Here is a 23749-nt window from a genome sequence, read left to right as displayed (position 1 = left end):
ATACAAAACCCAGACAAAGACATTGCTCTGGTAAATTGATCTGAATACTCTTGTGGAATTGCCTGCTAGGGCAAAAAGCACTCAGGTGATTGGCTTCTGGGCCGGCAGTGACTCAGAAGTGAGTATTCAATCCATTGATGGAGGTTTCATCAATTCTGCAACTGTGACACTTTGCAAAGTCAATCGGTTTGAATTTAATCACTCAGTGACTGGATTAGTCTTGCTGTAGTTTAGATGATATCAGTGCTCTATGGATTTACAGATTTTGCTAAAACGTATCTTTTTGTGTGTCTGAAGGAGAAAGTATTATACCTTTTTCCTTAAATTACAGCTGCTGAATAACATTATTGAAGTCCAAACTCACAAACCTGTTGAATGAGAGAAACGTTAATTAAAATGTTCTTTCGAAGCAAGTTTCAGTTAATATTGATTTTATAGCAAGTTTTGACTAATGTAGCATCCTATAGGTAAATAAAAGTGTATATGGTGGTTACAGCTTTTAAAAGATGTGAGGTTATCATTTTCTTAAAAAAAAAAAAAATATATATATATATATGTATTTTAAATAGTAATAATATTTCACAATGTACGATCACAATATATAATGGATCACAATATATGATTAAATAAATGCAGCTTTGTTTAGAGTTCTTTCAAAAACATTAAAAAATGTTGCAATTCTTCCATAAATGTACTACACGTGGTCTATATTCATCCCATAATATCCCATTAATAAACATGCCAGTAGGAATAACAAAGTGAAGTCTACTAAAGGCATTTCAAATATGAATAATGGAAGAGTGGAATTAATTCAATTGTAGGATGTAGATAAAACAGGAAACTGAGAAGTAAGAGAGAGCAGATGGCTTGAGTGAACACCAATTGAAGAATGATATGTTGGGTGAAAATATCTTATTGATCATATGCTGTGCATGCCCATACAGCAACCGTCACTCCAGCTATGTGTCTGCGGATGGGGAATAATGACTCATAAACAGAGAACACACGAGTGAGAGAGAGAGTAAAAAAAAAAAAAAAACAGGGTAAATGACAAGAGATGTGCCACAGTCCCTCTCTTTCCCTCTGGCCCACCCCAGGGCTAATGATAGTGTAGACTGGGGAGACGCTGATCCACAAGAGGCTCTATTAACACCTCTGCCTGAAGCTGAGCGAAGTGCATACAGCAAGACTTTTCCAGTGCCCAGGGGAGAGAAACAAAATGAGACTACTGTGGGATCCTCCCTGTAGAGACAAAACAAGTCTGTACTTAAAAAGCAAATACAGATAGATTTGCATGAATACCATCTTCCTCATAAAAGCTCTAGAGACATCTCATAGTCTTTTTTAAATCCCTGTGTGATAGTGTGCAGATGAAAACTATACACAAGTGTGACTTGGGACTTGGTTATAAATCTGTTTACTTGAAAGTCTTAATGGAACAAGTTGGTTGGAGGCATGGCATTTCAATTTGTGTTCCTGTAGCTCAATTGGTAGAGTGTGACACTAGCATTGTCCTGGCAATGTATTCTATTCCCAAGGACCAAACGAACTGAATATGTCTTAAAAACTTTGGATACATGTGTTTGTTTAACGCACACCATGTCCTGACCAAGAATCCAAGCTATTGTTTTTGTTTGTTTTAGCTTGCTTCCTTATCTTGTTAGCACCCACTGGCAGAATTTGTAATATATTTTCTACATTTCATATATTTATAAATTATATTCAACATTGAAATAAAAAACATTCTTAAAGCAGAAAAGACACCTCTTTTTCCAAATGTTTCCAAATCTCTGCTCTTCTGATAGTTTTCAGTCAAATCGTTCTCTATAAGCAGTAAAGAAAGATCTGAGAATCTGGTCTGTGCCACTGAAGATCAGAGTCAGATTCTCCTCATAAATGAGAAACATATTTATGATGTAGCCTGTTCATCACTTGCTTAAATCACCTTAAAAAAAAAGAAAGAAAGAAAGAAAAATGCCGTGGCTGTGGCTACACAGTTCATATTTAACCGTGTTCAAAGCTTTTGCAGTCTCATGGAGGAAGCTAATAATGCCCCTAGGAAAAACCTCTCAAGGGCAGTACTGAGATCCACAGGGGTTAGTCTCACCTCTGGTTTTCAGAGTCGTGCCAGGACCCTCTCATTCACCGGTGCCAATTACCAAGGCCAGTCTCACGCTTGCCTGAGGGCAACCTTCTCACACCATGCTGAGCTTTGGCTCCTGTTCCTCTTGTGGCTGTGAACCCAAACACAAGATGATGTGGGAGTGAAAAAGCTTGTTAGGTTTTTCTTTTGATGTTCCATAACTCTGATATTGCAGAATATAACAGAGGAACAAAGCAGTGACATGCCGTCAGATGCCGTAACATCAACATGACAGACGACTGTTGTCATGGCTTTCAGAATAGGACACTGAACATGAAAAAAAATTGAACTCTTTTGATTGCAAGTCTGTCAAGACGTCCTTGGAAGGTTCTCCTGTAATGGACGTATTGGATAAGGTAAGCAAAAGACAACAAAGATGTAACTTCAGAAAGGTTGGGAATCATAAAGAATTGTTATCTTAAAAATTCCAGCTTCTCATTAGTTCCATTAAAGGGATAGTTCAATTCTGTTATTAATTACTCACCCTCATGTTGTTACAAACCCGTAACAACATCGTTCATCCTCGGAACACAAATTAAGTTATTTTTGAAGAAATCTGAGAGCTCTCTGACCCTCCATAGACAGCAATGATATTACCACAATCAACGCACAGAAACGTAGCAAGGACATTGGCAAAATAGTCCATGTGACATCATGGGTTCAATCCTAATTTTTTGTAATTGCCTTTGTTTATGTTTAGTAGACAGTGCACGCATGCTTACATTCTGGGGTACTCTCCAAAATTGTGAAAGACAGTAACTCAGGGAGAAGAATTGCTGAATAAATTGTTATTATTGTTTTCTTTGTTCACAAAATCTACTCTTGTAGCTTCGTAAAATTACAGTTGAACCCCTGATGTCACATGGACTATTTAACCGATGTCCTTGTTATGTTTCTGTGTGTTGATTGTGGTAATATCTTTGCTGTCTACTGAGGGTCAGAGAGCTCTCAGATTTAATAAAAAAATACCTTAATTTGTGTTTCGAAGATGAATGAAGGTCATATGGGTTTGGAATGACATGAGGGTGAGTAATTAATGACAGATTTTTAATTTTTGGGTGAACCAACCCTTAACAATTCTCTCGTAATATTATAATTTATGTTTGGGGAAAAAAGAAAAACAATTTCAATTCCCTAGTATTCCCTAGATTGCCATTATATATTCAATCAATCAGTTGATCCATCAATCAAGCAATCAATCAATTAATCAAGCAATCAGACACAAGTCTCATTCTCAGCTAGGCTACATTTATTTCATAAAATACATTAAAAGTAATCTTGTAAGATGTAAAATTGCAAAAAAAAAAAAAAAAAAATTGCAAAAAAAAAAATAAATAAATATATATATATATATATATATATATATATATATATATATATATATATATATATATATATACATATATATATATATATATATATATTATTGTAATATTGTAAAATGGCATTCATTTATTTATTAGTAACATTATGCTTTTTTTCATGCTTTTTTTCTTGTCATTTTTTATCAATGTAATGCATCCTTATGGAATAAAAGTTTATGTTTTCATCTTTAATTACATGTAAATGTAATTAATTACTAGACATGGAGTATGTTTTTGATTAATACATTTTTTATTAGTGATTAAATGTAACTGCAAGCACTACATGCATTTGATTAATTAAAAACAGCCATCAAAATCGCTCATCAGAATAATTTGTTCAGGACATGTGTAAGGTAGGATAAAATAGCTGTATAGGATTAAACAAGCAAATGAATCACAAAGACAGTAGGGAGTAGCACAGGCTCTTGCACAAATTGATACAAATGATATGTTATTTTAGATCAATGTGCCTATCCAAACCCCATTCCTTAAGCACTAAATCTCAGCATAGTGGATTTCTGAAAATTATTTGATCAGTCGTGCCCATTGTCTATTGCATTTTCAAGCATACCACACTCATGGTGGACTAAACTACATCCAAGCCCAGTTTTCCGGTCATTTCTAATTGGTAGCAGGTTACACATTGAATCACCACAAATTACTTGCCATCACCGAGCTGGAAAGCCATCAACCATACTGAATAATCCCGCCTCCTCCCGAGTGTCCCCCATCCCGCTGCAGATATTGATCTCTGGCTGGGTCCCAAAACAGGGCAGATTTACTGTCAGATTTCCAGCTTCATCTCTGTGAACCTGCTGAGTTTTAAATTTGAATTGTGTGCCTGAGGTTATTTCCCACCTGGACAAGCGTGTAGTCATTCCGGTTGCCCTTGATGCAATGGCACGCTGTTTATTTCATCTGAACGTTCTGGCCAAATTACAGCATGGCTCCCCAAACACTTTAAATTTCGCTGATCTTTGAGTCGGGAGTTAAAATTAGAGTGGCTGTCAGAGGCTTTTATGAGCATGTACATACAATAGACCAGCTGGGTCGTCCATTTGCATGGGTTTGCTATAAGTCATAGCATTTGCGAGTAGGCCAGCTTATAAATTCCCATGGGGAACACATTTCCAGTCAGGTTTGAATTACAGTGACGTTCAGGCTATTTAAAAGTTACAGCTTGTGAAAAGTTACAAGCATTGTTGTTAGTTTCTATTAATGCAGTCATTGCCAGGCTGTCTATCAAGTAAATATACCGCACAGAGTTGTACTGGCAGAATTCCCCATTTGCCAAGTGAAAATTAACAGCTTCTATTTATTGTGAATTCAATCTGTAATCTGTTGAGACTGTAGAAACTATTGACAACAACATAAATATTGATACAAACATCACTCATGCAACAGTACTTCCAGTTTTTAGTGTACTTTAGCAATAAGCCGATAGTGTATTCCCGCAGTCATATTAACAGTTGCTTCAGGACTGTAATGAGCTTCTGGGTTTTGTTGTGGCACTCTACAGTATGTTTCATGTTTAAAATACCAACAGGCCTGGCCCGCATCCATCTCAACGTGGTGTCAATGTTCATTAAACTTGGACCAGCAGAGCAAAACACCTGGACTGATGCATACTAATGGTGTCTGTGTGTTGAATGTACACATCATGTGCATGTCTATCTATGAATGTGTGTTTGGGTGTGCACCGTGTATCAGTAAATTTGCTACAAGAATGGACCGGCGACCAACCAGAACCCTAGTGTTTGTATGACAGCTCCATAGATTACACCCAGATAGGTACATGCTACTGAAACAGATGGGTTGGGAACTAGTCACTCAGTATAGCTGGATTCCCAAAAAAGATGGTTCTTTTTGATGAATCAACAACATTCACATGATCAGTTAAGCTTCTAAACAGGTTAATTTAAGGAACCACTGTGAACATGCAGTGTCACCAGTGTACTTTGTTTCCTAAATGAATGACTCTTATGAATAAATTATTTTTGGTGATTCAAAAACACAGCACAACCAGTGTAGTTAGATTCCTGATTAAATGACTCTTCTGGTTATTTCGTGATTTAGGAACACGCACTGTGATCAGTTGAATTACATTCCCAAATGAATGACTCTAAATGAGGTTTTTTTCTTTCTATTCTATATGCTGTATGTATGTGTGTGTGTATAAATTCAGAATCACACAGTGCAACGAGTGTAGACTGATTTCCGAAGGAATCACTTTTTTGGAGGAGGTTCTATTTATAAAAATACTCATGGATAACTCTGAATTAATCTGACTCAACATGTCATTTCCAATGTACGCACTTAAAGTATTACATTTACTCTGGTTTGTGTATAATAAAGTCTAAAATTACTTCATAGAAACAGAGCTGGGAGTGCAATACATATACAAGAGTTACTTATTTACAAATATAATAAACAAATTGTAAATGATCTTTTTACGTTTTTACATTTTCTTTTTCGAAATGTACTGTATTAAATTCCTTATGATTCCTATCTCTACTGCACAATATTGTTTCTTTACATGTGAATCAGAACATAAAAGCAGGTGGCACACAGTCTCAGTTTCTAAGTAGAGACATAATAAGTGACAAAGCAGCTGGGCTTCCTACATTAATTAGGGTTTAGAGGCCCATACGTGACAGGTCAAGAGGAAAAGATTGTCCCCGGCTTACAAAAATAGAGACAAAAAGTACACTATGTTTTAACAAGTGATTTAACAACAGCTTCAGAGGGCTGAGGGAGTCATACCGGCCTTGTTTAAGAGTGAAGAGAAACTGCTCTATCACAACATACCATTAAGCCACATTCCTGGGCCAAAAAATGTGTCGAAACCGATTATGGAAGTTCTTCAAAGACAAGGAATCTGTGCTGAGAAACAAATTAACAAGCCCTGAGCATGGAGTGGATTAAAACACTGGCAGCTGTAATTGTTTAGTGCAATCTTACTTAATAGAAAAAAGCCAAAATTAGAGCACTGAATGAATTAATGAGGCAGAACCCGTAAAGAGCAGCACCTCTCATTGGGGTGTGTGGGCCGGGTGATTATTGCTCTTGTGCTCCACAGTAAATACAGCAATGTTTCATATTGCAGGTGTAACAATAGGCTCAAAGCGGGGATGCAGAACCCAATTTGCAGCTCTTTATTACAAAATAAGGGTGAAACGAGAAGATAACAAAGAGTCAGCAACAAAGGAAGCCAAGGTATTATAAAGAGACTTACCAACACAGCAGTCAAGGTTCCGACTTTCCTTGACTTTTTCAGCTGCCCAAAACCAGCAGAAATAATTTTTTTTTAATCATTGTATGAGATATAGAGAAATCTTTTTCACAGAGAAAACATTTTTATAGACATATATTTCAACAACAAGAAGAAGCACTTTATAGCTGGTAAAATATTTAAGAGCTAAGCATAGTTATAACAACAACAAATTCTCTATAGACTCCATATGACTCAAAAATTTCATCAATTTCCAGGCAAGAAAATCACAACATATCATAATATTTTGTTGAAATGATTCTTTAGGGGCTTAAAAGTCTGTAACATAGCTTGGTTATCATTTCTCAATGGTAGTGTAAAAAAAAAAAAAAAAAAAAAAAAAAAAAAAAACATTTATTTTTTTTTACCCTGTCAAAAACAGCTCTTTTCAGAGCAAGCTGTTTTGTAGCATTTTCTTTTAAACTTTAATGAGCTCTTCTGACCCCGCCCCTTTTCTTCCGAACCACTCTAAGAAAGACCGTTAATTTTAGCAGCATTCATTGTGAAACTTGCTAACTTGCACATTATTAAGAAAGGCGATTAGCAAAGATTCATTAAAAACATTTTTTATTATGCTGGTTGAAAGACTCTTCACATCCTTATAGAAATCATTAAGTTAAGTGGTCTAAATTTATTTTTCTGTATTTATATATTCTCTGAAAGATGTAGGACCAAGAAATGTAAGTCCAGTCAGGATACGTCATCAGCGCGTTCACGCACTCTATGTAGACAGAGCGATAAACATCAACAACCTTCCTGGTATTGTAGTACTTTTAACATTTGTAAGTCTCACTGGTGAATGACACATTTTGTAGCCCAGTGGTTCCCAATTCCAGTCCTTGCACACATATTTTGCATGTCTCACTTAGTTGGCAATTGCAGGGAGAGTGGGAAATTTGCTTTCAGTGCTATCAGGCTAATGTTAGCATTTCCCAAGATCTCCTGTTGCACCTTTAAGGGATGTAGAGTAGCTTCAAATGCATTATCTCACCTTTATTCTTAACTCTAACATTATTTGTAGGCCATTTAACACTTTCTGATCATAATAAAGACTTTGAGCTGAAGCAACAAGGTTTAAGAAAATCAGATAGGCTTCTATATATCAGGTAGTATATATGAGGTATAGAATATACTAATATGCTTCATCATTTAAAATGTATATGTAAAATTATGCATTTAGCAGACACTTTTATCCAAAGCAACTTACAGTGCATTCAGGCAATCAATTTTTACCTATCACGTGTTCCCGGGGAATTGAACCCCCAACTTGGCGTTTGTTAGTGCAATGCTCTACCAATAGAGCTACAGGAACACATTTGCCAACATTTACCAAGTCTGATGCACATGTTAGGTCTGCATACTATATTTGTTGCATACAGATTGTCATTAGTATGTGGATTTATTTTTTCTTTCTGTAGGTTACAATGTTATGCCTGTAGGTGACTTTTTGAGTGAGTCAATTATAGAATATCACTCATTCACTCAATCGATTCATTTAGAAATGAAACATACTGCTGTATTGATTCTTCTTTGACCGTTGCTCATGTTATATGCTCAACTATTATAAAGTTTCCTTCCATACACTATAATGTTGACAAACACTTTTTCTAAGGAATCGACCATTCTTTTTTTAAGTCTTACTGCCCTTCTTTTTTTTTTTTTTTGTATTAGAATTCCATGGAATACTCACCAAAACTGTGAAACTTTTCCTCCATGAGTACTTTTTTCAGAACAAGGTATTTTCTCAGAACATTATGTCTGTGCAGTCCAAGTTCGAGCTGTGCACAGCCTGCTAGTTCCATGCTTTTACAAAAGCTTATATATACAAGGAACAGCAAGTTCTGAGCCATTTCTTTTTTTGTAATTACACTAAGATTGCCTTTCAAGACAACTATGGAAACTCATTAAATCTTTAGTCAAAGCCCTGAATAAGTGACCAAATAGGTCTTGCCCCTGAATGTACTGTATCACCATGGTTTAGACAGAGAGGGACTGTTAAATTAGGAAAAAATTGTAAAGCACAGTAATGAGACTAGGAGAACATGTATGCACTGGACTCTGTGAAACTAAAAAGACTCCGGTTTGGTTTAAACTTGAAATCACATTGCTTTAATCACTTTGGTTTCTATATTACTGCTCACTATCAAAGGTCATATGCTACTCTTTTGTCCAAAGGATGTCGTGTTTGTTCTATGTATATTAAGGCAATCAGACACAACAGATTGCATTACAAACCATCTTAACTGTGGGAATATCACTAAAACACATTGCCTCAAGCGGTTTACCACTTTTTAAAAAATGGTGGTAATAGCAATACAGTAAAAGAAAGAAGAAATTAACCCAACGTAGATTTTAAAAAAAGGGGGAATTAAAATGAGTTAATGATTTTCATCAAAAATATCTTGTGTTTTATCTTTATATAATAAAGAGTTTACAGTAGAAGGATTTTTTCTTAAAGAAATAATTGTTATTCAGCAAATATGCAATAAATTAATCAAAAGTGACAGTAAATGCTTTCATAATAGTACAAAAGATTTCTACTTCAAATAAAAACACTTATCTTAAAAGAAGCCCATTGAAGAATCCTAAAAACAAACAAACAAACAAACTGTTTGCTGAGCACCGAATCAGCATATTAGAATGATTTCTGGATGTCACATATATATATATATATATATATATATATATATATATATATATATATATATATATATATATATATATATATATATACAGTTAAAACAGTTGTTTTAAATTATAATATTTTACCATTTATTTACTGTATTCTTCTGATCAAATAAATGCAGCAAGACATATACTATTAAAAATAAATACAATTAAGGGAAAATTTCAAAATCAAATAACTGAACAATAGCCCAAAATTAATACGCTGTCTGGTCAATTTGGCCTCATTTATGCATTCTAGGGTTACATTTATTAGCATTAATAATTTGAATGGACAATTCTTTGTGTTAGTTAACTGTCCGTACTGTAGGCTATTCATGGCTCATTCATATAGGTGCCAATAAGTTGTCATATCACTTGTGAAACATGCTTCAATCTCTGTGTCCTGCCGTCATTTTAGTAAAACATCCTAGCTGAAAATTGGAAAGGGAAGAATGGTGATAAGAGAGTGATAATGTATGAATGACAGTGTGTCAAACATCCAGCCCACAGTGCTGATCACTCGGTTAGCCACCAGACAATCACAGTATCAACATCTCCTCAGGCCTCTCAACATCGCATTTAAGATGAGGAGGAGCACACCTCCGAGGAGACATGGCAGGTTTGCTCACCAGCCTATCTGCAAATAAATATGTAGGCGAGAGCATGTTCTGAATGAGCAATGAATCCTGGGAGAGGAATAAAAAGGTAAGAGGGAGCAGATGGGGGTCAAGTTGTTGAAGCAAGTTGTCTAGTGACTGACATTGCATAAGCAGCGGGCGCCATCTCAGGACTGGATACCTGACATTGTAATGGGGCTGGAATATATGCAGAGGGTGGGGTTCAATTTGGGTTTTGAGATGGGATGTGCGAGGCAGCAGCTGGCGCTGGTGAGCGAAGGGGCCGGGTAATGAATTCTCACCCCGGCCGTCTGCTTCACATTTCCCATACAACTCCATTCAGATATTAAAAAGTGTCATCGCCCGGCTCACCGCTGAATCCAGTTTGAATTTTAAAATAACCCCACTTGTCACACTGAGGGAAATATCAATGGCTACTACTGCATGGAGGCAAGAAATGGAAAAATAGGGAAGCTCCAGGAAAGCGGAAGACCAGAGATCTCGTGGTGCCAATTATTGTAGGTTTGTGGGAGGAAGTTGCAGGGATGGAGTGTAGAACAGGACAGATTTAATGACAGAAACAGGGAACTGGATCTTGAAGTATACATGGAGTCCATAAGTTGACAAGTGAGCTGCTGTTTTGTCTGCTGGTACATCCATCTTTTGTCGCAGAGAGTGAGAAAGAAGAGATTGGTTTCATCTAGCATGGCCTTCTCATGCTGGGGTAAAGAGGTTTGTTTCTAAAAGAGAAATGACACAACGGGTTATAGTTGAAGTCTTCTGTAAGTTTATATAAACACATGACAATGAGCTTGTTTTAGATGAGAAGCCACTTCATTCAATCCAATTCATAGCAGAGGCTCTAAATTGACTCACTGAATTGAAAAATGAAATGCATGTGAACTTATTTTATTAAACATCTGAAGTTTCCATTCAGATTAATATTTTATAAATAGTTGTGTCAGATGAAGATGTTTGGCCCGAGGCCCATGATTTGGCAAGTGTCAGGTTAAAAATAGCTCAACTTTAAAAAATGCATCTCAAGAGCTCCATTCCATTCAGTTGCGCTCTGTCTAGCTGTTTGAAAGGGAGCACACGTCCTGTGTGAACACCCTCTAATCTCTCCCAAGTGTCAACGCGACTGATGCGCCAGACTGAGTCACAGTGAACAGTGTTGACACAAATTGTTCGTCACAACAAAAGGTACTGCTGTAAATGCCACAGCCGATCCCCAAATTAAAAACAAGGCCCTTTTTGTTTTATTTGCATGAAATTGTCATTGGAACCTATTATTATTTTTTTATTTTAATGATTAAACACTTAATTTGCAGATTAATATGCTCATTTATAGTCATGCCATATACACAAACAATATGAATTGAAAAAAAAAAAAAAAAATAATAATAGTAATAATAATTCTATCTATTATGGTCACTAAAGCATTTATTTGATCAGAAATGCACTCAAAATTCTAAAAAAGTTTTTATTTTATTTTTATTTAAGTTTTTTTACAATTAAAAATAACTGTTTTCTTTTGTAATATAAAATAATTTTCAGCAGCCATTACATATAGGATACTTTTGTTGTACAGTATAGTACAAAATGTTAATTTGAAATAGAATTTCATGACAGTAAACTCTTTACAGTAACTTTACACAGTTTACAATTTAATGTGTTGAATTGATGAATAGAAGCAATAATTTCTTTAAAAAAAATTATATATATATATATATTAAGAAATTTAACAATGCTGTTTAAATGATTACTAGCTACAAGTTAACTAGCTATGGCCACACAAAATACTTAAATTGGAACTAAACTAAAGACTAAATGAACTGGAACACTGGGGGGAAAAAGCTAATACTATATTACACAAACTAAAAACTTTAATAATGCAGTAGGCATACATGGGGGTACATACATCTATATAGAGATTAATGGTAACACAAACTCATGGCTTTCTCCTGGTTTTATAGACCTCCTTTATTAACCTTATCAGCCTGGCTCTTGAATATTAATTAGATGTCCTATTGTTCGGCCATTTGTCCTAGCTGATTTGCTGAAAGGCAAGGTGCTCACCATTAGTAGGATTAACACTCACACCTTCAGTCCACTGCTGATGCTACCGTGTGGGTCTTTAGTCTGAAAATGAAATACAAGAAAAAAACGAAATTCTGGATTCAAAACTTTAATTACCTTAGTGAGTGACATGAAGTCTGCATACTTTTAGGGGTTACATGCAGGTTTATAAAGATGAATGGAAATGTGGACAAAAAGCTTTCTCCAGGTTTAGACCTCCTTTATCAGCCTGGCTCATGCACATTAATTATACGTGCTATTGTTCGGCCATTAGTCCTGGCTGATTTGCTGGAAGGCAAGGTGCTCACCATTAGTAGGATTAACTCTTGCATGGTCAGTCCACTGCTGATGTTACCAGCTGATCTTCAGTTTGGTCTCAAAATAGCAGTTTGAATGGCCAATTGCACTGTAACATAACAACACCAAAAATATGATGATTGTTTGCCAGAAAAGTGGGTCATGTCAGCTAAACTGATGCAAAATTATAAATAAAAAAAATAAAAGAAAGCACATTTTAATATGCTTAAAGCCTGATTACCTATTCAAGTTAGCACCACCTTGCCCAATCAGCCGAGTCTGTGTTCTGTTGATGAGATTGGCTCAAAAACACACATAGACACACACACTTAGACAAAAGTGTTGAAGTTTCTCAATGCATGCTCCTCTCTGTCTGTGATTGCACATGTCAGATGCACCAGCCTGCCTCTTCACTGACAATGGAAATTAGTTTAAAACGAGAGACGGAATTACAAATAATTTTGGATTTTAGAGCAGCTATTTGCTCTCTTAATGAAATGATGCTTCAGAAAATGGGATTTTAGAGCCATCACCATGGCAAAGAGCCAACCATGAATATTCACCGCTAAGCTACCGCAGTGCCTACTTAGCATGTTAACTCATGTACAAATACCAGCGCAGCTTCAGCCCCACTTTTAAAATGCCAGCGCTGTAGTCTCAGCTGCGCAGTATTTAAAAGACTTTCACTATGAATCCCATGCACAGCGGAAAAGTACATCTGCTGCACATTTCAAGTTAATGCAGTTGTTCTCAAAAAGCACTGGAGATCTTGTGATCATTTGATTTGTGTAAAATGGTCATTTACAAGAAGTTGACAAAATGAGGCTAAATTTGATGGCAAATGACTCATTGTACATAGATAATAATAATAATTATATATATCTATATAATAATTTAATTGTTTTTACAATTTTTTTTTTAATACATAATTTACATTTATTGAATTATTAAAAGTTAGTTATTATTTCTATAAAGAAAACCATTGATTCAAATGACTCATTTTGACCTTTTTACGCATTAGTGGGGATATTTTTGGTCACTCATTATAGGGCAAATACATCATATTAGAAACGTAATTGGTGCTGAAAAAAAGAAATATTGTGTAACTGACGTTTCGAAGCACTGACTGTTTTCACAGCCTTGATATCTAAAAAAGGAAAGCAAAAAACTGCTATTTCTGTCCCATTAACTAGCCTGTAATCTTTTTTTTTTTTCTTGTTCCCTCTCTTTCCGCAAATGCACTTTTATTTGTTAATCTGAACAAAATGGCAGCTTTAAAAGAAAATCAGGAGATTGCATGTGTCTCCTCCACAGACGGCTTTAATCCACATCCAGCAGTTTGATATCTGAGCCAGAACAACAGCAGCAAAAGGCGATAAGTTCCAACAGTAACTGTTCTTCATTGCAGCCATGATTTTCCCATCAAACCAATGACAAATAGTGCATACTCACAGTTTTCTGTATTTCATAAAACCACACCACACAAACATGCAAGGAACAATAAATGAATCATGAACTGAATCTAAAGGACAAAGACAATTTCTTGCAACCTTGGAAGGACACTGATGTTAAAAGCAGATACCTTTGATTTCATTTCCCAGGGAGGGTCAGTCTGACCGTTGATGCCTTAAAGATGAGTCAGTTTGCAGCTAGTTGGTCAGATTTTCCATGCAGCTGGAGATTGAAGACACAAAACCAGACTGCCATATAAACTTTATCTAACTATACTTCATGAAGAAACTAAAGTTTTAAAACAGTGGAGAGTAGTATAAGCTGAAGAGGTTGGGCAACTTGCCTGCAAACTGTGATTTCCATTTGTCTCCAAACATCTGCAGTCTTCCTTGCATTTCGCTTAGCTTACCCCCCATGCAATAAAAAGCACTCAGATGCCCCAGAGAAACCAAGTGGCCGTCACTGTTCATTTGCGCTATCTGCTCCTGTATAATTTAGTTCTTCAGAGAATGGAGTCCATCAAATCAAGCCTGCCTCCTTCCCTCCCTGCCACCCCTTTGCCAAATACCATGAGAAATTTCTGAGCAAAAATGGAGGCCAGGAATACTTCAGGCTCTACCTCATCACAGCTGACAAGCTCTTTGGCAACGGAAGTGCATAAGAATGAACCAGGAATGGCACACAGGCTCCAACCGCAGAGTCGAGCCTGAGAAATGAGCTGGCATTCTCAATGAGACAGCAGCAGACTGATCGAGTCACTCCCAAGGCCTCTGAAGAAATTTCCAGTGCTCTTTTAGGCTAAATCATCCTCTACGGCAAAGAGCACAGATTCCTGCACAGGGGAAAAGAGTTGGGCTGTTTTTCAGGGATTCTGGTAATGACTTGTAGCAGAACATTTGGTTAAGAGTCTCTTTCCTTAGATAGTTTTTAAACTCTTGAGTTTAACAGTGTTGTGCAAAGTTCAGAATTGAACCCTCCATAGTAACTGTTACTATGCCTGACTATCCATCCATCTTTAAAGCCTTTCAAATAAGGCTTTGTCAAGGAAATAAATGTTTTTCTAATAAATAAAAAAAATGCATTATTCTGCTTTCTTGAATGAAAATCCACATCTTATATATTACCTTAATTAAAATTCAGAAATTGAATTTAAAATGCATTTTCAATACTGCTGTAAATTGTGCACTGGAGCTTGAAATACCCAAGGTCTTCAGATGCATGCCTGCCTTCAGTATAGCATCACTACTTCAGTAATAATGACTCTGGAAACATATTTTTCTCTGCGGTACCAGACGGTTGTGTGAACATATGGCAGCGGAATCTGCCATTCAGCATTCAGAACTGTAGATGCAAAATATGCTTGTTTAGATCTCAACACATTCCTCTGATCATTTATCACATTTAATTACAGAAGACGACCCTCAAGCGGGTTGTGTGAAATATGACCTAATCTAGAACTATTAGTGCAATTACATTGACATATAGGGGCCATATTGGTTTAGATCTTCTCAAATACAGAGAGATATTCTTTCTACCAAAGATGAGGCACTCAGCTTACTTTTCTCTTTATAAGTTTTCAGTCGACAGATGCACTTGCAAGAAACTTTTCAACAAGTTCAACGAGGGGCTGATCTGTGTCATCGTGCAGATGTCACAGACCAAGTAAACAACATGTCCCTCAAGTAAAGTCAACACATTTTTTGGATGAAAGAAAACTGCAGAAAAATGTGAGAGATTTTGAGAAACGAGAGTGTTTGTGTAAATAAATGCAATTAGTGGCTGGTAGGGCTGGGTTGTCAATGTCAGTTAATAAATTGTAATCAATAATCAATTTGATGAACTTAAATGGATTCCTTAATTCCAAATTCAATCTTCAAGTCCTTATTTTTTTGCTGTTGATGCATGAGCAAAACGTGGAATGCATGCCATATAATCGCAAAGTCTCAGCTTTCTAATTCTTTCAATTTGGGGAAGTCGTGGCCTAATGGTTAGAGGGTTGGACTCCCAATCGAAGGGTTGTGGGTTCTAGTCTCGGGCCGGACGGAATTGTGGGTGGGGGTAGTGCATGAACAGCTCTCTCTCCACCTTCAATACCACGACTTAGGTGCCCTTGAGCAAGGCATTGAACCCCCAACTGCTCCCCGGGCGCCGCAGCATAAATGGCTGCCCACTGCTCCGGGTGTGTGCTCACAGTGTGTGTGTGTGTGTTCACTGCTCTGTGTGTGTGCATTTCGGATCGGTTAAATGCAGAGCACAAATTCTGAGTATGGGTCACCATACTTGGCTGAATGTCACTTCACTCACTCACTTCACTCACTTAATTTAATTACGAAATTCAAACAGTAATTATTGTTTTGAAACTCTTTAATTGAAATATGTTTAATATACATGCTGAACACATTCTAATGTGCTAACAATCTTAATAAAATTAAATAATAATAATACTATAAACATGCCAAACTATTTTTTCCAGGTTTAAATTAAAAATGTTCATCCCTTGTTTACTACGGACATGTGACACTGTTTACTACACTTTGGTAAATGTGCATACTTGTGATTGGTCATCCCAGGCAGATGTTAATGGTATAGTGCACTCAAACAAACAAACAAACAAACAAACAAAAATTATGTTATCATTTACTCAATTTCCACTTGTTCCAAACCTGTGTTAACCCAAATTATATATTTTTTTGAAGAATGTAGGTAACCAAAAAGTTGACGGCAGCCACTGACGTCCATTGCATTTTTATTATTATAAATTATTATTATTTTTATTTTTTTTTTCATACTATGTAAGTCAATGACTACTATCAATTGTTCAGTTACCAACATGCTTCAAAATATCCACTTTTGTGCTCAAAAGAAGAAAGAAACTCATACAGGTTTGGAACAAGTTGGAAGTGAGTAAATAACACATTTTCATTTTTGGTTGAACTAGCCAAGGCCTCTGCGCTCAGCTATTGGAACTACACTTGTTTTCACTGATTTATGACCAGTAGAAACTTGAACACGCCACAAAGACCAGATCTACCATCACAGGTTGCTGCAGACACTTCTAAACCTCAGCCGTGAGGGTTTTTAGTGGAGACGGCAGCTTGACTGCGCTGTCTTTGATTAATGGACCTCTCTGTGTCTGTGAGTGACGAATTATCAGAAGCTAGACTCGCTCGTACATCACTGTCAAAAGCGCTCACATGGCAACCACATCGTCTCTCTGTCTCCCAGACCATTCCCAATCATTCCGCCATCTCTGACTGCCCTTGGCTCGAGGAGCCAGGAAGAAGATAGGGGTGGAGAAGTGAAAAGACTGATGAAATAGCAGAGCGATGTAGAGTTGAAGGGAAAAAAGAAGAGGTTTTCGCTTCTTTACTGCTCTGTTCCTCAACTCCGGTGAGGTGACAACAGTCAATTAACAGTGCCAATGCAGATGTGAGCCCCCTCTGCTTATCTCAGTATTAAAGTTAATTTGGGAGAATAAAAGAGAGCTGATAAGAGCTTTTCAGGGTGACAGATAGGGGATGGTGGCGTCTCGTCTCGTCTTGTCCTCGTTTTGGCCGTGGTTTCATTAGGCAGGTGCTGTGTGATGGAGCCGAGGGAATCTTATCACTTGTGGAATGCTGAGATTGTGTTTATAAGTGGCAGCATTAATCAATTAACTACCACAGCTCTGTAAGAGGATGCAGTGTTGCCTCTGGTTCTAAAGAGCTGCTTAGAAAGAAATGAGGGTCAGCTAACATACATGAAAACACAAACAGACATTCACTTTCTTCCAAAACCTATTGAGCAGCATACTAAGGTAGCATACTAAAGGAAATGGAACCTTTGGAAGTCACAGATTTGGAATGCACAAGTGCCAAACCTATGCAAACTGAAGCAATTTAAAGAGGTCATATGATGCTGCTAAAAACAACATTATTTTGTGTATTTGGTGTAATGAAATTACGGTTTAGGGTTTAAAAAACGCATTCATTTCCATATACTCTACATTATTGTTTCTCCTCTATGCCCCTCCTTCTGAAACATGTTGGTTTTTACAAGGCACACTGGTCTAAAAAGCGAGGTGTGCTGTGATTGGCCAGCTATCCAGTTCATTGTGATTGACCAAATACCTCAAGGGTGTGATGGAAATGTTAAGCCTCTTAACATATTGTGATGCCCTGTCCGGCCATAGCGACGAGGCATAAACATAAATCCATTATAAATGTGATATAAACATTAATACTAGTTGTGTCCTCTTCTTAGTAGTTTCACTTTGCTTCCTTATTTCAGAACACCTCTGCACACCACTGATACCACATGTTCAAAAAGGTTAAATGGTGTTGAAAATAGGCACACTTGTAATCCCTGCAGTCTAAAATAGTCACATTGGAAATAAATGGGAAGTTACATTTTTAGATATCAACCTCCAATTTGAAACACAAATTATTTAGATTCATGGCTTATGGCTTTGGGGTAAAACATGTTTTGTAAATTGTTTTTTTTTTTTCACATTAAACTTGGAAATAATATCTGCCAAGTCGGTGCTCCGAAGCATACAAGATTTCAGTTTAAGCTGGAAATTTTACTTGCATATCTTGCATAAACAGTGGTTATCCATAAAATCTGCTTCAAATACAAATTATTGAATAAAAAAACATTATCAAACTACAATGTAATGCATTCATTTAATTGAACTTTAACTTCCCTAGATGCCCACTTTTTAAAAGTTCTTTCAACTTGACTGTGTTTTTAAAATGCTGTGTCAGGGACGAGATACTGCAAAAGACATGAGGTGCATACGCAATGGTCGAACACATCCATCTAGTGCATGTTTACATAGAAAAACAATGGAAAAGGAATGCAACAGAATGCAAAATGCGTTCTGTGTGAACGGCCCCTCACTCCTCCCCATCTTGCTGCTTCCATCTCTCTCATGCACAAATTGAGTGCATATTTATTTCAGTTGCAGTCAGATGACTATCCGTTGACACCTGGAGGACCGGGATGGGCTTTTGATGGATTGAAAGTGGACAGCTGTCGGGACGTTGGAAAGGTGGCTGCTTGGGGTGCGCAGCAGAGACACACCTAATTCCCAGGTCTTATTTTGTCAATAAACAGCAGCCAGTGGCACTCAATTAGATTGCTTTATTGACTATGTTCCTGGGGCAGTGTCAGATGTCGGCCAGCAACACTACCTGACGACAGACGCTGACACCTTTCTCAAGATTACAGAAAATAGAAAAGGAGGCAGATAGAGCTGGAGAAGAGAATAAATAAGACGTGTGTGAGAGAGAGAGGAGGGAGAGATTTGTGTTAAGGGGACTGTATGAAACAAGCACTGTCTAGAAAATAAACAAATTTAAGTAAAGTGCATAAAAATAAAGCTGTAACTTACTGAGACTTTTTCTCTCTATATATTACCCTTCCAATTTTTGTGCCTTTACCCAGTCCAATTAAGTGTTATTTGCAGCCCAATATTCACCGTGGGACGGCAGTCATCATTCAAGCTACTTTAAATTAGTTTTAATGATCAAGGTTGTGCACAATCTGTCATGACTTCCTGCAAGTGAATTTCAAAGAAACAAGGCATGGTGCTTACTGTTTACTTTTTATAAAATACATTTAAAATGCAATTCCTACAAAATTAACTGATTACTGTAGAGCTTAAATTTAAACAAAAATACCCAGGCTTTTTAACTTTTCAGAGTAAGAAAAAAAGTAACAACTTATTTAATTCCTAATTATAAATAATAATTTTCCTTCTTTATAATAAGATCTGAAGCAATTTAAAATAAATATGTTAATATTTTGGAAAAAAACAAAACAAACAATCAGCCAAAGCAAAGTCATTGTGGGCATAAACATTATGCAGAAAGTCATTTTGTTGTCACAATAAATTATCCTTTATGTCATGATCATATATATGTATTATGCAGTTTTACCATTTTATGAAAAAGCATATTTTTTTAAGGTTAATGCTAATCTATCTATCCAACCATCCATCCATCCATCTAAGAACATAATAGTACAAAAGTGGCTACATACCTTAACATTTTCAGATTCATTGAGCAATTTTATTTTATAAAAAATAAATAAATAAAAACAGAAAAGAAAAAAGAGCATCCTGGATATTCTTTTTCATTGACAGTAATAAAAAATGGCATTCTAAAAAGAAACCCGGCACCCAAACACTTCTCTCAAGTACTCTTAAGGCACAAACATCTGATTAGATGCCAAGTCAAACAGATTAGACATAAGCTTCTTTATGCAAATTTGAGGGAAGGCAATTAAAAAATATATTATAGAATTAGATATAATAAATGAAACACACCTGCTAATTGTTTATTGCATCTCATCCTTCTGCCACTTTTGCATATTGTGCACTATATTATATTAATATGCACTTGCATTTTTCTTTGTGTTCTAATCAAGCTCTACAAGAGTCCATGCGTATTTATCTCAAGTGCTACATAAATGCCTCAAATCTCGAGATCTTTCTGAGTGTCTTTAAGGGTTCTCATTCTGAAAAAAGTTGTTTTCCTGTTTGCACTTGTTCACCATTGATTTTTCTTGTTAGCATGGAGGATACACAAACTCTCCATAAAAGAATATTCTATAAACAGGCCTTTTAATTAGCATACACAAGTTTGTTTGGAAACTTGAGAAAACAAAATGCTAATGTCCTTTATATCGCCTCTCCTCATGCAAATAATTCCCATGCTGCCATTTTGCGTTCTCCCTCGTCCTCTTGATTCCTCTTGAAGTTAATGGACTTCTAAGTTTGGCATTTTTCCTAATAACCAAAATATTTGTCCTACTTAAACATTTAAACATCTCTCAGGATGATTTGTTTTCTGAGCATCTGCCACGTTAAAGCTAAGAGAAGCAGAGTCGTACCTCTCGGTGTGAGGTTGTCCACAGTGGACCCCGTAATGACATCACAAAGTGACCCTGTTGTCTGAGAGGAGACAGATCTGCCATGTGGCATAGATTAGAATCTCAGTCTGGATCCTGCTTGTGATTACAGCCATTAACTCACTACAGGACGCAGTGCTGCACCTGTTCTGGCGTTCAGCAGATGGTCCTGCGTATAGATGCTCTGCGGCGAGTCCCTCCAGTGTTTGTGTTACCGGCCAGGCTCTCCCAAACACGTCTAATACCCTCCATCACTCAGGCCAGTCGGACTTTATTAACTTATGTGGTCAGCACTGATGGAGCAGACATGTCTGGATTGATCATTGCAGACGATCGCTTACTGTGAGTGCAAATGAGTGCATATACACAATCTGGAGTAAAAAGCTATTACGTTTTGCTACAAGTGTGCCACGGCGCATTTAACAAGACTGTTTTCTCGCAGGTGAGAAAAAAAAATGCAATAAATGGAAAAGTAATCACTTTTTCAATGACTTAAATCCCATTAAAAAAGTTGAGCGGGAAACTGTTATGGCTTTTATGCATATAATTGCTGACATACACTAGTCTGGACAGTGAAATGATTGGTTTTGGCAGTGGGTGTGGTCAGTGCATCTGACCTTCTTAACATGGTATTTGTAAGTCAGGCAAAGTGTTACTATACTGTAAAAAATGACTGTGATGTTTAGGGATGTTAACCAAATTGTGCCTTTTTTTGGCTGATCTCCTTTCGGGATATGTTCACACATATATTTTTTTTTTTTTGCGTGTTTGTGCATGTGTGTGTGTGTGTGTGTCTGTGTTTGTGGGTTTGCATATCCAGAAAAAAGATATTCAAACAGGCTGATTATGATAATGCATTGCATGTGTGTGTAACGGAGGCCAGCGAGTAGTGCTGTGCAGGTAAACCTCACTCCCCTATCTCAAGAGACGCACTAGCGACAGACACTAATGGCTATAGCCATTTAGCCTCCTTGTTAGTGTGTCCACCTCCCATGCCGGAGACCCGGGTTCGAGCCCCGCTTGGAGCGAGTGCGAGGAGCGTCAGAGAGGACCCGGGTGAGAGGGGTTACATTGGTGCCGTGACCTGTACGGGAGTGAGGTTTAGGGGGGTGAGTGTAATGGAGGCCAGTGAGTAGTGCTGTGCAGGTAAACCTCACTCCCCGATCTCAAGAGACGCACTAGTGACAGACGCTGATGGCTGTAGCCATTTAGCCTCCTTGTTAGTGCATCCGCCTCCCATGTTCAAGCCCCGCATAGCGAGTGCGAGGAGCGTCAGAGAGGACCCGGGTGAGAGGGGTTATGTGTGTGTGTGTATATATATTTATTCAGCCTGTTTGCTAAAAAAAAATAATACTAGTAATTTTAACAGTAATTGGTTAATGGTAAATTCCCTTATATAATAAATAAATACAAATTACATTGAGAAAACAAAATGACATTAACACTGTAATAATATAGTGTCATCAGTGTTTTATGTTACATATTATGCTACATATTATGTTGTTAAATTAATGTTTGTTGTACTGTTTTAGTGCCATGTGTGTTACCATGATGGTGTTTTTTATTCATATGATATGATATGATATGATATCAGCTTCTGTATATTAGTACTTACCTCAGCTTGTGGAAAAGCTACTTCTGATGAGCTTTGGTCCTTAATATAACTATATTTTTCTTAGTGTGAAAAACATTTGAAATATCTAAAGAACCTTCCATTATAAATGAACTTTTGTGGAATAGAAAATGTCCATTTTGACATCTTCATTGAACCACCAATGCCAGTAAAGAACCTTTATTTTTTAAGAGTGTAGGCATTAACTTTATATAAGAGTTTTGGTATTAACAATAGATATACGTTCTGGCAACAACAACTGATGTATTTTTAAATGCAGTGTATGAATACACCGCTCAGTGTAAACGATTCCAGTTACTGTACTCTACGTCTATAACCCATGCTTAGTTATTTTGCAGTGACCTTTTTAAACGACACAGTGAGCTACAGTCTTGTGAGTGCTTGTCTGTGCTGAGAGGACTTTAAATGAACTGCCACACTCTTATGTCACATTTGCACGGCTTGGATGTCAGAGCATCCTCAAGAATGCCAGGCTGAACTAATTACAGGAGTGTTCTCAGAAAGTAGAGAACGTGGGTTGCATCGTTCTCCAAAATGTCCATTTTAAATTTGCACTGTTCCTACATGCTAAGATTTCTCAGAAATCAAAGAAATGATACTCCTGTAATCACTTGGAATGAGGCAAATGCATAATGAGAGGAGAGCTTGCCAGGCTGTGGCACGTATTTAATGACTGTTTTTAACATTGTTCTTTAACATATATCCATGTTTATTTGCAGTTGGAAAAACATCAATCTCTTGATGTCATCAGAGTTTGATGGCATTTTGGCAGCACTTGAGTAACCACGTGCAACTCGTCAAAAGAAAGAAGAAGTAAGTGTAAGAAGATCCAGCAATAGCAATGAAATGGAGTGGGTCGGGGAAAAAAGAAAATGATAGGTAGAGTCAGACAGTTAGAAAGAGTAAAAGTGGCCAAAACAGAGTGGAAGAGAAGAAAAGGAAGCAATTTCAAGTTCTGCAAACAGGCAGGTAAATTTGGACTGCTGTGGCGACTTCAAATAGAGGTCCCACGTCAGTTTTTCAGCACAGATGCTTCTATGTGATTAGTCTTAGTTCTGCCAACCTTTAGATATGGAAAAGACAGCTCAGGTACTCACATTGTCATATAAATTACAGCCTTTCTGGCAGGTGGCTGGACAGACACCAATTTCAAATTCTTTCTCAGTGAATCATCATGTAACAAGGTAATTTGTTTTCCTGCACTTGGAATCTTCATTTCCTCCACCCCAATTACAAAGTGATCTTCAAAATGAGTTTTTTTCCTCCAATGTTCCAGAAGTAAATCATATTACCTCACTCAGAGAGACACAGAGGGAATATTTATGCAATTCT

At 36.9% G+C, this 23749-nt stretch overlaps 2 long non-coding RNA genes across 3 annotated transcripts; both read right to left on the bottom strand.

Moving 5' to 3' along the window:
• Positions 1–1030: 1030 nt before the first annotated feature.
• On the bottom strand, positions 1031–7084 carry LOC113074391 (uncharacterized). Its single transcript, XR_003280640.1, has 3 exons — positions 6743–7084; positions 2108–2234; positions 1031–1242 (listed from the first exon to the last, which is right to left on the bottom strand). It is a non-coding gene; the product is annotated as an uncharacterized LOC113074391 (long non-coding RNA).
• Positions 7085–9553: 2469 nt separating this feature from the next.
• LOC113074390 (uncharacterized) lies at positions 9554–14115 on the bottom strand. Of its 2 annotated transcripts, none has more exons than XR_003280638.1 (5): positions 14021–14115; positions 12680–12740; positions 12450–12547; positions 12142–12204; positions 9554–10802 (listed from the first exon to the last, which is right to left on the bottom strand). It is a non-coding gene; the product is annotated as an uncharacterized LOC113074390 (long non-coding RNA). The 2 variants fall into 2 exon arrangements; XR_003280639.1 differs by having other exon boundaries at positions 12680–12724.
• Between the last annotated feature and the right edge of the window lie 9634 nt (positions 14116–23749).

This window comes from Carassius auratus, unplaced genomic scaffold (genome assembly GCF_003368295.1).
Source record: "Carassius auratus strain Wakin unplaced genomic scaffold, ASM336829v1 scaf_tig00014496, whole genome shotgun sequence".
NCBI classification, from domain to species: Eukaryota; Metazoa; Chordata; class Actinopteri; order Cypriniformes; family Cyprinidae; genus Carassius; species Carassius auratus.
This window is presented reverse-complemented; position numbering and strand designations above follow the sequence as displayed.